At 41.2% G+C, this 13,750-nt stretch overlaps 1 protein-coding gene across 2 annotated transcripts in view; it reads right to left on the bottom strand.

Moving 5' to 3' along the window:
- l(2)34Fc (lethal (2) 34Fc) overlaps positions 1–13,750 on the bottom strand; it is an 81,579-nt gene that overhangs the window by 61,421 nt on the left and 6,408 nt on the right. The window contains exon 1 of one of the 2 annotated variants that reach the window (XM_067150748.2): positions 11,037–11,314. The exons of the other annotated variant lie outside the window; for it this stretch is intronic. The gene's annotated coding sequence lies outside the window, so the exon portion shown is untranslated. Of the gene's footprint in view, positions 1–11,036; positions 11,315–13,750 lie in introns of those variants that run through there. 2 annotated transcript variants of the gene reach the window in all.

The following is a 13,750-nucleotide window of genomic DNA, read 5'->3' as shown; positions in this document are numbered from 1 at the left end:
AATAATAATAAAGGGTCCGTAGACCTCCCAAGAAAATAAAATAAATGAATAAATAAATTATCCGAATGCTACTCAACACGGGAAAGGTGACATCGTGATGTGTTTGTAAAATGGGCCGAAAAAGTTATTTTACAGTGCGTACGTGCAGTAATGTTGTTAGACCAACACCTCCTAGATAATATTATAAAATTATCTAGGAGATGTTGGTTAGACTAGCTGGTGTACCCGTGCTTTGCTAAGGAATTCTACATTTTATACAGAATTCTAGGTTAGGTAGTGTACACGTGTGAGCAAGATTGTATTAAATTGCACAGCACTTAACGTTACCCTAGAAACGCGACGGGGAACTCATCAAACGTCTTTTCTCATATGAAGACTGGGTTAGGGAACATGGGCGCCCGCAAGGGGGGGCAAGGGGGGGCACTTGCCCCCCCCCCTGGAATTCTAAAGATGTTGATGTTCAATTGTTTAATATCATACCAGATTATTTCATAAACTGAAATTACTGACAGTCATCTAGCATATGTTATAACTGGAAGTTTCTGTAAACAATTTAATGTTACTGACGTTATATTGGATTTTACATTCAAGAAAATTGTTAATGTGCCCCCCCCCCTGGAAAAGATCCTGCGGGCGCCCATGTTAGGGAATTTTCTTTGTAATGGTAGACGCGCTTGCCTACCATCAGTCACAATGAGGTTGGGGAGTTTTCATTATAATATACTGTATTATGGCAGACACTCACTCTCCACTACCTTTTTACATCCTCAGAAAGACTGTCTTAGTGGCTTTCCCAACTGAAATGAACATAGGTCATTACAATGGCGTCAGTAGGAATGGCGCGATTAAAAGCAATGATTTCACATGAAACACTCGATCAAATGAAAACCACACATTTTCTCACTTTTAACGAACCGTAGCCGACTACGCTGCCGATCTAACAGTCCAAAGTTCCAGAGCTGGAATGACCAAGCCACAGACAGCCTTGATCTGCGAACACTCTTCGTCTTTTTTTTTCAGCGGGGGGGGGGGGGGGGAGTCGAATAGTGGAGAGTCACAGGGCAAAAACTATGCCCTTTTACTAATCTGTTTCCTAGGAGTACCCGATGAGTCGGAAAATCTCTATTCACTACACTGACGGCGGAAAAATCTATCTGACTTGGAGGCAAATTATTCCTCCAAGCCAGAACAGAAACCCCCTCTTCACTGCGAATGTAGAATTTAATAAAAGTGAAGAGGAAGAAGCTTTTCTTAAGAAACTGCTCTTTCCAGGGTTGAATTTTGAGTTATTTAGTGAATTGCGGTGCTGTGATTTGGAATAGGCCTAAATTGCAATTCTAGACCAGGTCATTATTACTAAGTGAGCCGCCTTAAGCGTGCACACTGCTCACTCGAAACAGCTCGTCAGAGTAGGAGGGATCGAATAGCTGGAATACTAAGATGAAGCAGTGTGTTACGTACCAGCAATATCAGAAAATGTATGAACCCGAGGAATGAAACGCTAAAGAAGAAAGTTTTCTAACTCCCCAGCCATTTCCCGCCAATACTCAGTCAGTCTGTTATACTCGGTACGCAGCAGTAATATCATCTATCAGAGTTGAGTGGCAGCATAAGAGACAAAGAACATCGCAACAAACAATGGTCAATGTAATGTTATTGTTGCTCAATGTTATGCGCTTTCGATATTGTAGGCCTTCACATTTAATTTTCTTCCGACTCTGAAATAGTCTGATTATAGTCGGTACGGTAAAACTGAATAAAACACAAATGATCGGAAATTGTATTTTTCTATTTCTAATCACTAGATTGCGTGCCAAAAGCCTGGATTAAATTCCAAACCTCTCCGCAGTGCTCATATGGAGTGAGGGCATATGACGCTGTTGATGGTGATTCGTCCGTCGGATGGGGACGTTAAGCTTTGAGCAGACCCCTTGGTGCTATTCGACAGGAGTAGGCTATGTGCCGGCACCGGGTTTCACCCTCTCCCTACTATCATATATCACGTCATTCATTTCATCTCATTAACTCCTCTGATGAGGTTGACGTCAGGAAGGGCATCTGGTCATAAAAAACCCCCACGACAGATTCATCTCACCTCATACCCGACCCCGTAGGGAAACGGGACAAGGGTTGGACAAAGAACGATCGGAAATTGTATTTTCTATAACTTTTGTTATGTAGTAGTTTTCGATATGACTAATAACGTAGGTAGGCCATTTAAAAATGACATTGTAGGTCCCTTCCTCCAAACTACAATTTAATCCAGGGTGAATAAAATTGTTTATATCTTAGACTGTAGTTTCTTATTCCCTGACTCTACATACCGATTTTCATTAAATTCTGTTTACCCATTTTTTTCTCGTGACTCGGCACTGAAATGAAATGTCGTATGGCTTTTAGTGCCGGGATATCCCAGGACGGGTTCGGCTCGCCAAGTGCAGGTCTTTCTATTTGACTCCCGTAGGCGACCTGCGCGTCGTGATGAGGATGAAATGATGATGAAGACAACACATACACCCAGCCTCCGTGTCATAGGAATTAACCAATTAAGGTTAAAATCCCCGACCCGGCCGGGAATCGAACCCGGGACCCTCTGAACCGAAGGCCAGTACGCTGACCGTTCAGCCAACGAGTCGGACACTCGGCACTGATATGGACTTAGTAACAAAAATCCAAATTAAAAAATATCTCTGTGATCAAAGCCGATACGATAACAATGTATAAGACATAAATGGTCGGAAAAACAGTATAATACTATATAAAACTTGAGTTATGTAGTATTTATCGATATGACCACTATTAACAAATATTATTGTGAATTAAATTTTAGGCTTTCCCATAAACTACCATTTCACTCAGCACGAACACAATTAGTTACGCCTAGATTGCAGCGACTTATTCCCCGACTTTGCATACCGATTTTCATTAAGATAGGACTACTAATACCATAGATATTTGAGAATTACATTTTAGGCCTTCCCCTAAACTACTATTTTTCTCAGTGTGAATACAATTATTTATGGTCCAAATCATAGCGACTTATTCTCCGACTTTGCCTAGCGATTTTCATTAAGATACGACAACCAATAACATAAATATTTGAGAATTAAATTTTAGGTCTTCCCCTAAACTACCATTTCACTCATCGTGACTAAAATTATTTATAGCCTAGACTGTAGAGACTTATTCCCCACTTTGCATACCGATTTTCATTAAATTATATTCAGCCGTTTTCTTATGATGCGTATACATACATACATACAGACAGACAGACATAAATTACCGATTTTTTTAAAGTGCATTTCCTTGTTACTGTGGACACGACCGATGCAGAAATACCATCCTTTTGAAATTCTGAGCAATGTACAGACAAAACTCTTATTATATATAGATTGTTGTGTCTGCCTGAAAATTATTGTTATTGTGATGAGTCTAAGACAGCTATCTCTCGTAAAAATGTGTGCGCCAAGTTATTATTGAAGAAACTGTGAAAACTGCTACCAAAATATCAATAGACCGAATTATTCCTGTAGTTGTGTCTTCCGCAAAACGATAATTTTCGAAACTGAAACTTATATTATGACCCAAGACAGACTGTGGACTCGGCCTTCTCAGCATCGAATGTGTGCTCGTTGGATATCATTGAAATCGTCAATGTCTTTGCATCCCCGAAAGTACTCTGCATAGTTAAGATCTTTAGAATCAAATGTGAGTACAGTAAAGTTTTAAATATGTAAAAGACAAAAGATATAAACACACATGTATTCACGTTGTATTTCAATCCCTACAAGCTGCATCTGTGGATTAGTGGTAGAGTGTCGGCCTCCGGATTCCAAGATAGCGGGTTCGAATCGGGCAGAGGTGATCGGATTTTTGAAGGGCGGAAAAAAGTCCATTCGACACTCCAAGTCGTGCGATGTCGGCATGTAAAAGATCTCTGGTGTAAAAATTCATTAAAACTCAACCCTAGACGCCCAAGAGAGTTTCGGTTTACTTGGTCTGCCATCTACAGTAGTAGGCCTAGAGTATTTTTTATTTATTTATTTATCGTATGGCATATATATGAACAGTACAATAAATTACAGGTTTATATCTACATTATTTACATAGGTAATCGCCTGTGGCGTCGCCAGGAAGAATTCATTTGTTTCTCCATTGAAACGTCTCAGTGGGCATACTTGTGTGATGTGATTCACAGTTTGCCTCTCAGCACCACAGTCGCAGCAGGATGACGACTTTTTCTTCCATTTATACAGAAGATCTGCACACACACCATGGTTAGTCCGGATCCGGTTTAACTTGGACCATACTTTCCGCGGTTGTTCAAAGCCAGGTACCTGCTGTGTAATGCATGGTGTCAAATTGAAATGTCTCCACACGGTAGCTGAGGCCATACGATTATATTATTATTATTATTATTATTATTATTATTATTATTATTATTATTATTATTATTATTATTATTATTATTATTATTAATCTGTTTACCCTCCAGGGTTGGCTTTTCTCTCGGACTCAGTGAGGGATCCCACCTCCACCGCCTCAAGGGCAGTGTCCTGGAGCGTGAGACATTGGGTCGGGGGATACAACTGGGGAGAATGATCAGTACCCGACCCAGGCGGCCTCACCTGCTATGCTAAACAGGGGCCTTGGTGGGGATGGGAAGATTGGAAGGGATAGACAAGGAGGAGGGAAGGAAGCGACCGTGGCCTTAAGTTAGGTACCATCCCGGCATTTGCCTGGAGGAGAAGTGGGAAACCACGGAAAACCACTTCCAGGATGGCTGAGGTGGGAATCGAACCCACCTCTACTCAGTTGACCTCCCGAGGCTGAGTGGACCCTGTTCCAGCCCTCGTACCACTTTTCAAGTTCGTGGCAGAGCCGGGAATCGAACCCGGGCCTCTAGGGGTGGCAGCTAATCACACTAACCACTACACCACAAAAGCGGATACTATTATTATTATTATTATTATTATTATTATTATTATTATTATTATTATTATTATTATTATTATTCAATCCCTACAAAATATGTAACTTTCAAAATAAAATAAATTAATAAATGAATTCGTTTTATATATGTATTGAATGGATATAGATTGCATTAAAGTATCTGATGTAGTGAAATGTATGCGTGTTATTGATAGGTTTTATACAATTTCTTTGAGGGGGCCCCAGTTTTATTTCCTGCAGGCTGGCCCGTATCGTATTCGTTATGCCTGTGCACCACCGAAGGTTCAAAGCAATCTCCGTACAGGCCATGAAGGCCCTTGGTGGAGTGGAAGGTAAAGTTTCCATAGTCTCGGCACCAAGTGGGATAGAATGGTTATCCCTATGCCCACACTGAATCCCGGATGCACTGATGTATCCTTGCGACGGCGGGTTGATGCATTTATCAATTCTAACGGAGGGCACTTCGAACATTTCATGTGCTGTGCTGGTACGTTCTGTTCCTGTGTGTTTCCCATGGTTAATGTACTGTGTAGAGTTATAGAATTCTAACATTGAAATTAAGCATTTGGTTGTACTTCTGTCGCCATTCGGTAAAATTTCTAGGGATGGTCCACCTAGCGCCAAGAAGTAGTCCTCTTACTCGTATGTTGCTGACATTGCAAAGTCTCTGTGAGTAGGGTATTGATGGCAGGCGCATATATCTTTCTAATTTATCTATTATAAACTGACATGTCAAAAGTCATGGGATAAGAGTCTAGTATCGTGGAGGCGCTCCTCTAGTTCGGCCAAATGCAACAACTCGTCGCGGCATCGATTCCAGAAGTGAGAGAAACACCTGTGGAAAGATTCTGACCCAAACCGTTTGGATAGCTACCCAGAGCTTCCTACTTTGTAGGTACAAGGTCTTGGGTGTGAATGAATCTCACAACCACATCCCGCAAATGCTCGACAGGGTTCATATCAGGCGAACACGGTGGCTACAGCAGTCGTTTAAACTCTTCAGAATGCTCCTTGAACCAGTTCTGGACAACTTGGGCCCAGTGACATGGTGCGTTATCCTGTTGGAATATCTCATCGTTGTAGGGGTATGTGAAGTGCTAAAAGTGGTCACCAATAAATTCAACGTAGCAGTCACTGATCAACGACCTGTTAAGGTGGATCAGCGAATCTAGTCCATGCCACGTGAACATATCCCACACCATTTTGAAGCTACCACCAGCCTGTCTCGTGCCTTGTTGACGTTGGCAACTAGGATCCTTGGCTTCATGGGGCCTGCGCTGCTTTCGAACTCTACTGTCAGCTCGAAACAACTGGAACAGTGACTTATCGAATCAAGCTTCATGTCGCCGTCTTCCAGGATACAATTAACAACATCACGCGCCTATGTGCGTGGTGTTAACAAGAGCACTCTGGTAGGTCTTCTACTCCCATATCCCTCTGACGTTAAACCTTTCACAGGCTGTGAGAAGTATACTTGCCACCTAAGTATTTATTTTCCCGTGTCCATGGGGAGCTTTCTTACCACCTATATTGTGTTAACGGGAAGTTCTCTTCCCACATGTAATATTGCCTGAGCTGGTGTACAACCATATCATACAGCAAAGCCCCTCAACTGAGGAGGAGGAGGAGGAGGAGGAGTTTTGTGCAAGATGGCTGTTATGCTTTGCTCTTATGGGACTAGCTATGAGGAGGATTCCGCTACCTCCTCATTCAGGAGGAGTGGGTAAGATGGTTGGGATACATTAGTCTTGTGGGACTAATTCTGTGGTGATATGCTAGAGCTACCTCGGAGTCTCACAACTTGTAACCTAGGACTTAGTGGTCCTATGAGAATACTCGTCGCTTGCGCAGAGGGCGTAAGATGGCTACTAACCCGAGCTGGTATACGATATCATTTATACTCCACTGAAGTGTATGACAAGAGAACAAGACATATTTGCACTACCTGTGATATTTCATTATGTGTTGAAGCTTACGGAAGTTTCATGGGTAGTAAGACAGACATTTACATCTCATAGTAAAGTTTTTCAATGTGATAAAAGAATTATAATTTATCTTTTTTTGCTTTTGTAACAGAATATAATATATGTATGTGCATCATACCAATTTAATCTTTTAATTCTCATAAAAACTATCTTCCCAAACTTCAAGAGCGAGTCGTACTTCCTGGCTCTATCTCATCATAGCTGAATGTCTCGTCTGGCGTTCTTCAATGAGGAATAGATGACCTCAGAGGTGACATAAAGAGGACCCCATGTTTCATATTACTATACGCTGATGATTTAAAAATATTCGAGAACATAGTGAACTCCAGTGATTGTGATAGCATTCAGAATGATTTGGACTTGTGCTACGACTAGGTGGAAACTGAAAATTAATGTTGAAAATATGTTAAAATGTCGATCTACCTTAATAACACTGTACATTGGATACCATCAGTTCCTGAAAATTACAGTAGATTTGTCAATGCCATAAAAGCTAATACTAGGAAGTTCATTCCCCGGGGATATCGTAAGACGTATATACCAGGATGGTCAGAAGAATGTAATCAGCTCTACACCGAATATCAGAACTCTCCTAATAAAACGACAACTGATGAGTTGCTAAGGGCTCTAAATAAATCTAGGAGAGAGAAGTGTCACAGAACTACAGCAGAGATGGACTTCACGCACTCTATTCGTAAAGCCTGGAACCTCATAAGAAAACTTGGCAGTGACCCTACCATGAAACGCAGAAGTTGGCCAATGAACCCAAACACCATTGCCTCCAGACTGACACAAATCTCTAGAGCGAAGATGAATAAGGTACATGCAAGGAGTGTTAAGAACCAACTAAGAACGAGAAGATCACAGTTGACATCCCATCCGGAGTATTCTTGTGATTTCAGTACTGTTGAACTGGACAAGGCTCTATCCAATATAAAGATAATTAAAGCTGCTGGTCTGGATGAAATCTATCCTGAGTTTCTGAAGGCCATAGGGCCTGGTACAAAACACTGGCTAGTCAACTTCTTCAATGAAATTCTACGAACTGGTAAATTACCTAAGTTGTTAAAACAAGCCAAAGTAATTGCAGTCTTGAAACCAAGAAAGGAAGGAACTGATGCCTCACATTATCGACCAATTTCACTGCTTAATGTAGTCTACAAGATGCTCGAAAGAATGATACGTAACCGTATCCAGGAAGCAATAGAAGGAGTCATCCCAGTTGAACAAGGGGGTTTCAGAAAGAATCGTAGTTGTTATGATCAGGTGTTAACACTGACAACACAGATTGAAGCGGGATTCCAGAAAAGACTGAAGACAGCTGCAGCTTTTGTCGACCTTACATCAGCCTATGACACGGTCTGGTGAGAGGGACTGTTGCTCAAGTTTGTTCAAGTCATCCCTTGTCAGAAGCTAGCATGCTTACTAAACAACATGTTATCCAACCGTCGATTTGCTGTATTTCTGAACGGTGAAAGAAGCGGGTGGAGATCTCTAAATAATGGTTTAACCCAAGGTTCAGTATTATCTCCCATTCTATTCAATCTTTAGAACCATGACCTGCCAAGAACAACTTCAAAGAAGATACAGTTTGCAGACGATCTAGCTTTAATTTGGCACACTGTGAGGATGTACTTACAGAGAACCTAGCTACCATGTGTGACTATTTTCACAAATGGAGACTCCAGCCAAATCCTAGTAAAACGGAAGTAACAGCATTCCACTTGCATAACATGGAAGCTAATCGGAAGCTACATGTGGTTTTTAACGGAACAGAAGTCTTCCACAACTCCTTCCCAAAATATCTGGGTGGCACACTGGATCGATCCTTGTCGTTCAAACAGCATTGCTTGAATCTGTCAAAGAAGCTGAGTACAAGAGTAAAAAAATCTGCTGCATAAACTAGCGGGCAGCAACTGGGGTGCAGATGCAAACACTCTTCGCACTGCTTCACTTTCTCTAGCATACTCGGCTGGTGAGTACTGCGCTCCTGTGTGGGAAAACAGCGTACATTCCAGCAAGATTGACGTACAGCTCAATGAAACCATGAGAGTTGTTACTGGTACAGTGAGGTCCACTTCTACTCAGTGGCTGCCTGTTTTAGCAAACATTGCTCCTCCAGATCTGAGGAGAAAAGCAGCGAAAGTACAGTTGCTCAAGAAGATCTTTGCACACAAGAACTCACTATTGTTCAGTGCCTTACGAGATCCACCTATGATGAGGTTAAAATCCCGGAATCCACTCTGGACTGATCTACACTCCTATGAAAAATTCAGTGTAACAGCAGAACGGAGACAGCGATGGGAACAATGTCCACCCACCAACGTCTTTCTGATTAAGGACCCAACGAAGAAGGTGCCAGGTTTCGATCTTCCTCGACATGAGTGGTCAAAACTCAACCGTTTCAGAACATGCCACGGCGGGTGCCGATATATGATGAAAAAGTGGGGATATTGTGAAAGTGCTGCGTGTGAGTGTGGTGCTGAGAAGCAGACATTGCTTCGTGTTGTTGAGAGCTGTCCACTGTCAGCATTTAAGGATGGTTTACGGGCTCTGCATGAATTGACACCAAGTGTAGTGGACTGGTTGTCGAAGCTGGACATTCTAGTTTAATTCTATAATTTAATTTATATGTTCATTGTATATTTTTGCACATTATGCATGTAAATGCCACACGATAATATAATAATAATAATAATAAATAATAATAATAATAATGTGAGCTTACCTACAGGTATGAAATAAACGGCACTACACTGAAGGCTGTTACTCAGGTACACACTTTGCACTCTTGGAATATTTCATGATAGCAAACTAAATTTCTCTTTTCATACAGACCAAGTAAAAATCCGTGTCGTGAGGTCTCTTGGACTTTTGTTCAGATTTACTGAAATTCGTGACTTAAACGCTCTTAAATTATACTTCTGTACTTATGTTCTTCATATCATTGATTTTTCTCTCCTGTCTGGTCATCAAATGCCCGCACACATGCCATAAAATTTAACCACGTACTAATCTCATCCTTTGTGTACATTGTGAAAGCACGTAACCCCAACCTGATACAGTATAGTACCAACCAAATTCTGTCACAATATCTTGGACCTGAGTATACGTCTACATTACACAGATGTATGCTTTCTTCACAGAATGATTAATGGCAATTAAATGCACATAGACCGCTATTCCATATTCTCCGTGCGCGCCTAGCACTCCAGTAACGTTCTATATTCTATCGCCTTCCCACAACAGCAAATGCAAACAATTTTGTCATCAACATTCCCTATCATCTCTTCAAAACCAAACTGAAACGTATACTAAAGAAGTAAGCTCTCGATTCTCCGGCGACAACTTGGCCAGAATATTACTAGTGGAACGGACATCATGACATATGTTTTTACCCCTTGTTATTTATTTTAACTGTTACTTAATTTCTAAAGAACTTGTTAACATTGAGTCTCTTCTTTGTTAAATGTTGTTGTTTGTTTTCTTGCTGTTAATATTTTATATAGTTATACACTCAGTGTAAAATAATGTACTTCGTATCTGTATATGAAACCAGAAACCAAACCCCAAGGCACTTAACGCCCTGGAAAGGGCTGTGTGGTCAGCACGAGGCATCCTCCCGTCCGTTATTCTGGGCTTACGAGACCGGGGCTGCAATCTCACCGTCAGATAGCTCCTCAACTCTAATCACGTAGGCTGAGTGGACCTCGAATGAGCCCTCGGGTCGAGAGACAAATCCCTGACCTGGCCGGAAATCGAACCCGGGGCTTCCGGGCGAGAGGCAGGCACGCTACCCCTACACCACGGGGCCGACACCTGTGTATGACTACTACTAAATAAAATATAAAGTATATTTGAGTTTCCTATACTTTTTAATTTCTTTTAGCACCCTATGAACAAAATAAGCTATTATTTTAATGTGATTCAAAGTGGGCCGTGGGAGGAATACTTCCCACCAAATTATTGGGGTACTGAAAATATAGAGGTGTGTTTAACAAATTACTTTCACATTCCCAATGCAGAAAATAAAATTTTAAAAAACTTATTACATTGTACCAAACAATGGCCTGTGAAAGGGTAGAACACTGCACTGACCTGCTGGATGTGTATCTGGTACCACCTGAATTGAATGTGGATGTGATTTGAGCCACTGAAGCTTATTTGTTACCACGGATGCCGCTAATCGCGATCATTAAGCATCCGTGCACTGTTCACTGTGGATGGTAATGCCTCCATGCGGGATCGAGGAATGTTAAATGTACGCACAACTTCGAGAATGGAATGTTCCATCCATCGTGTCCAGTTCGAAAGATGATACATAATTAACGTCGCCTTGCCACGAACAGCACAGACTGTGTTTACACTCACTCTCGAGATGTCAGATGATACCTGATACAAGTCTGGGTACTTTCAAGACGACACGGTACGGTGGCGCCACCTTTAATTATTATTTTTAATTTTTTGTTTTTATTTGTAATTTGCTTAATGTCGCACCGACACAGATAGGTCTTATGGCGACGATGGGATAGGAAAAGGCTAGGAGTGGGAAGGAAACGACCGTGACCTTAATTAAGGTACAGGCAGCATTTGCCTTGTGTGAAAATGCAAAACCACGGGATGCCATCTTCAGGGCTGCCGACAGTGGAATTCGAACTTACTGCCTCCCGGATGCAAGCATATAGCTGAGCAACCGTAACCGCTGGACTAACTTGCTCGGTTCGTCTTTAAATATTGCTGTCCCACGAGTTTTGGCATGTCAGTGTACGTCGCCTGACTTATCGTAGGATCAATGATTTTTTCTTCGTTTAATGCAATTATATCGATACGACAGTTACTTCCATCTTCTGCTAAACAGTGGATTTCGTCATGTACCTCAAAGCGTAGAAGTTCTCGGATTCTCTTAACTCTTTGATCTGTCGTCATTACTGATCTGCAGCTCTGAGAAGCAATGATTATTGATGGCATTGTAATCTCTGACAGCGTTAACATGAGGATCGGTCGTTACTTCAAGTTTGCAATTGATGTTCAATTGTTGGACATACGCTTCGCACGTCGCACGAAGTCTAGACAGGCCTTTATGTGTATTGCTTGTGTACAATATAGCCTACTGTTAGATATGTCACTTGGTAGCTGAAGAATTTCTTTCACTGTAATCCTATTTATTTATTTATTTATTTATTTATTTATTTATTTATTTATTTATTTATTTATTTATTTATTTATTTATTTATTATGGTTTCTTTCAGCTGGCGAAGTTATTATTATTATTATTATTATTATTATTATTATTATTATTATTATTATTATTATTATTATTATTATTATTATTATTATCGTGGACACTCCGTCGTCAAAGTGTTAGTACTGTAGTTTTCTCCACCACTGTCCTGCATTTAAGACTATTTTTGATTTACTGGAATGTGGTGAATACTGGTGTCATTGGCTTATCACCAAGGCGGCCGATGCCCGGCCAGTGCACGTGAGATTTTTGAAATGAAGTCACTACAAGCTTCCTTTTTCAAAAAGACAGGACCGCAACAGATGTATGGGGCTATATTCTCAGCCCCTTACATGATGCAGCAACACAACAGTATTTTAACGTCTTAAGATCTCAATAATAATGTTATTGGTTTTTACGCCCCACTAACTACTTTTAAGGTTTTCGTAGACGCATAGATGCCGGAATTTAGTCTCGCAGGAGCTTTTACATGCCAGTAAATATACCGACACGGGTCTGACGGATTGGAGTACCTTCTCATACCACCGGACTAAACCAGGATCGAATCTGCCAAGTTGGGGTCAGAAGGCCAACGCCTCAATCGTCTGAGCCACTCAACCCGGCTTTTTTTTTCTTTTTCTTTTTTCCTCTTAAGAGATGTAGGAGTGCCGAATATACCTTCCCTTAAAGATAGGCTATTCTTAAACGCGCCAGTTCTGGATCTATCGCAGTTAAGAACAATTGAACGCCAACCGACTGTGCCAGGATTTGATTTCATAACTGTCTGCATAGAAGGCGAACTATCACCTGGTCGATCTGATTCGAGTCCCGAGGGAACTTCCGTTAAGGAAATGTCAATATCCTTGAAATATTGCTCCTAAGTAATCGTTATGTGATACCGGGGTAATGGGGCTAGTAACCTCTTAGCTTGGCACTAAAACTAACGGGCCAAGGACGAAAGAAGTGTTATCTTAGCGTGTACTTTTGTTTTGTTTTGTTTTGTAATAAGGTGTATTTTCGTGAGATGTGATTTAGTAGGTAGATGCTAGACAATGATTACGTATAGTTAACAAAGGTCCGGAAAGCTTGTGGCATTGCACGAAGGTCGTGTGAATGTAGCAGACCTTACCGTAACTCGCTTGGAACTTTCACATTCACCTGCTGTCCGTGCTTGGCTCACCTTGTTAGAAAATGTAAACCTTGTTTGCATCGTGTCATATTTTTTCTTCTTCTTCGTTAGTAACTACTAATTGCCTTGGGGCTAGGGCCATGGTACTGCTCTGGCCTTCAAAGGAAACGCGAGGTCACATGAGTTAGCAGTTTTCTCGAAGGATATAGGATACAATTCACATCTGGTCTTTAATTATGATGCTGCGTGTCCTACATCTTCACGCAAGTCCAACCACCAAGATGAGCGTTCATTCACTATCCACATGAAACTCATACCTCTTGAGAAATTAAACTAGTCAGTTTTCATTCTAATGAATGTAGGCCTACTGCATATTTTGTAGTAAAATAGAAAGACACATTTGTTCGGCTCCTTGGCAGAATGGCCAGTCATGGTCTTCGATTCAGAGGGTTCCGGATTTGA

This window comes from Anabrus simplex, chromosome 7, assembly GCF_040414725.1.
Source record: "Anabrus simplex isolate iqAnaSimp1 chromosome 7, ASM4041472v1, whole genome shotgun sequence".
NCBI classification, from domain to species: Eukaryota; Metazoa; Arthropoda; class Insecta; order Orthoptera; family Tettigoniidae; genus Anabrus; species Anabrus simplex.
This window is presented reverse-complemented; position numbering and strand designations above follow the sequence as displayed.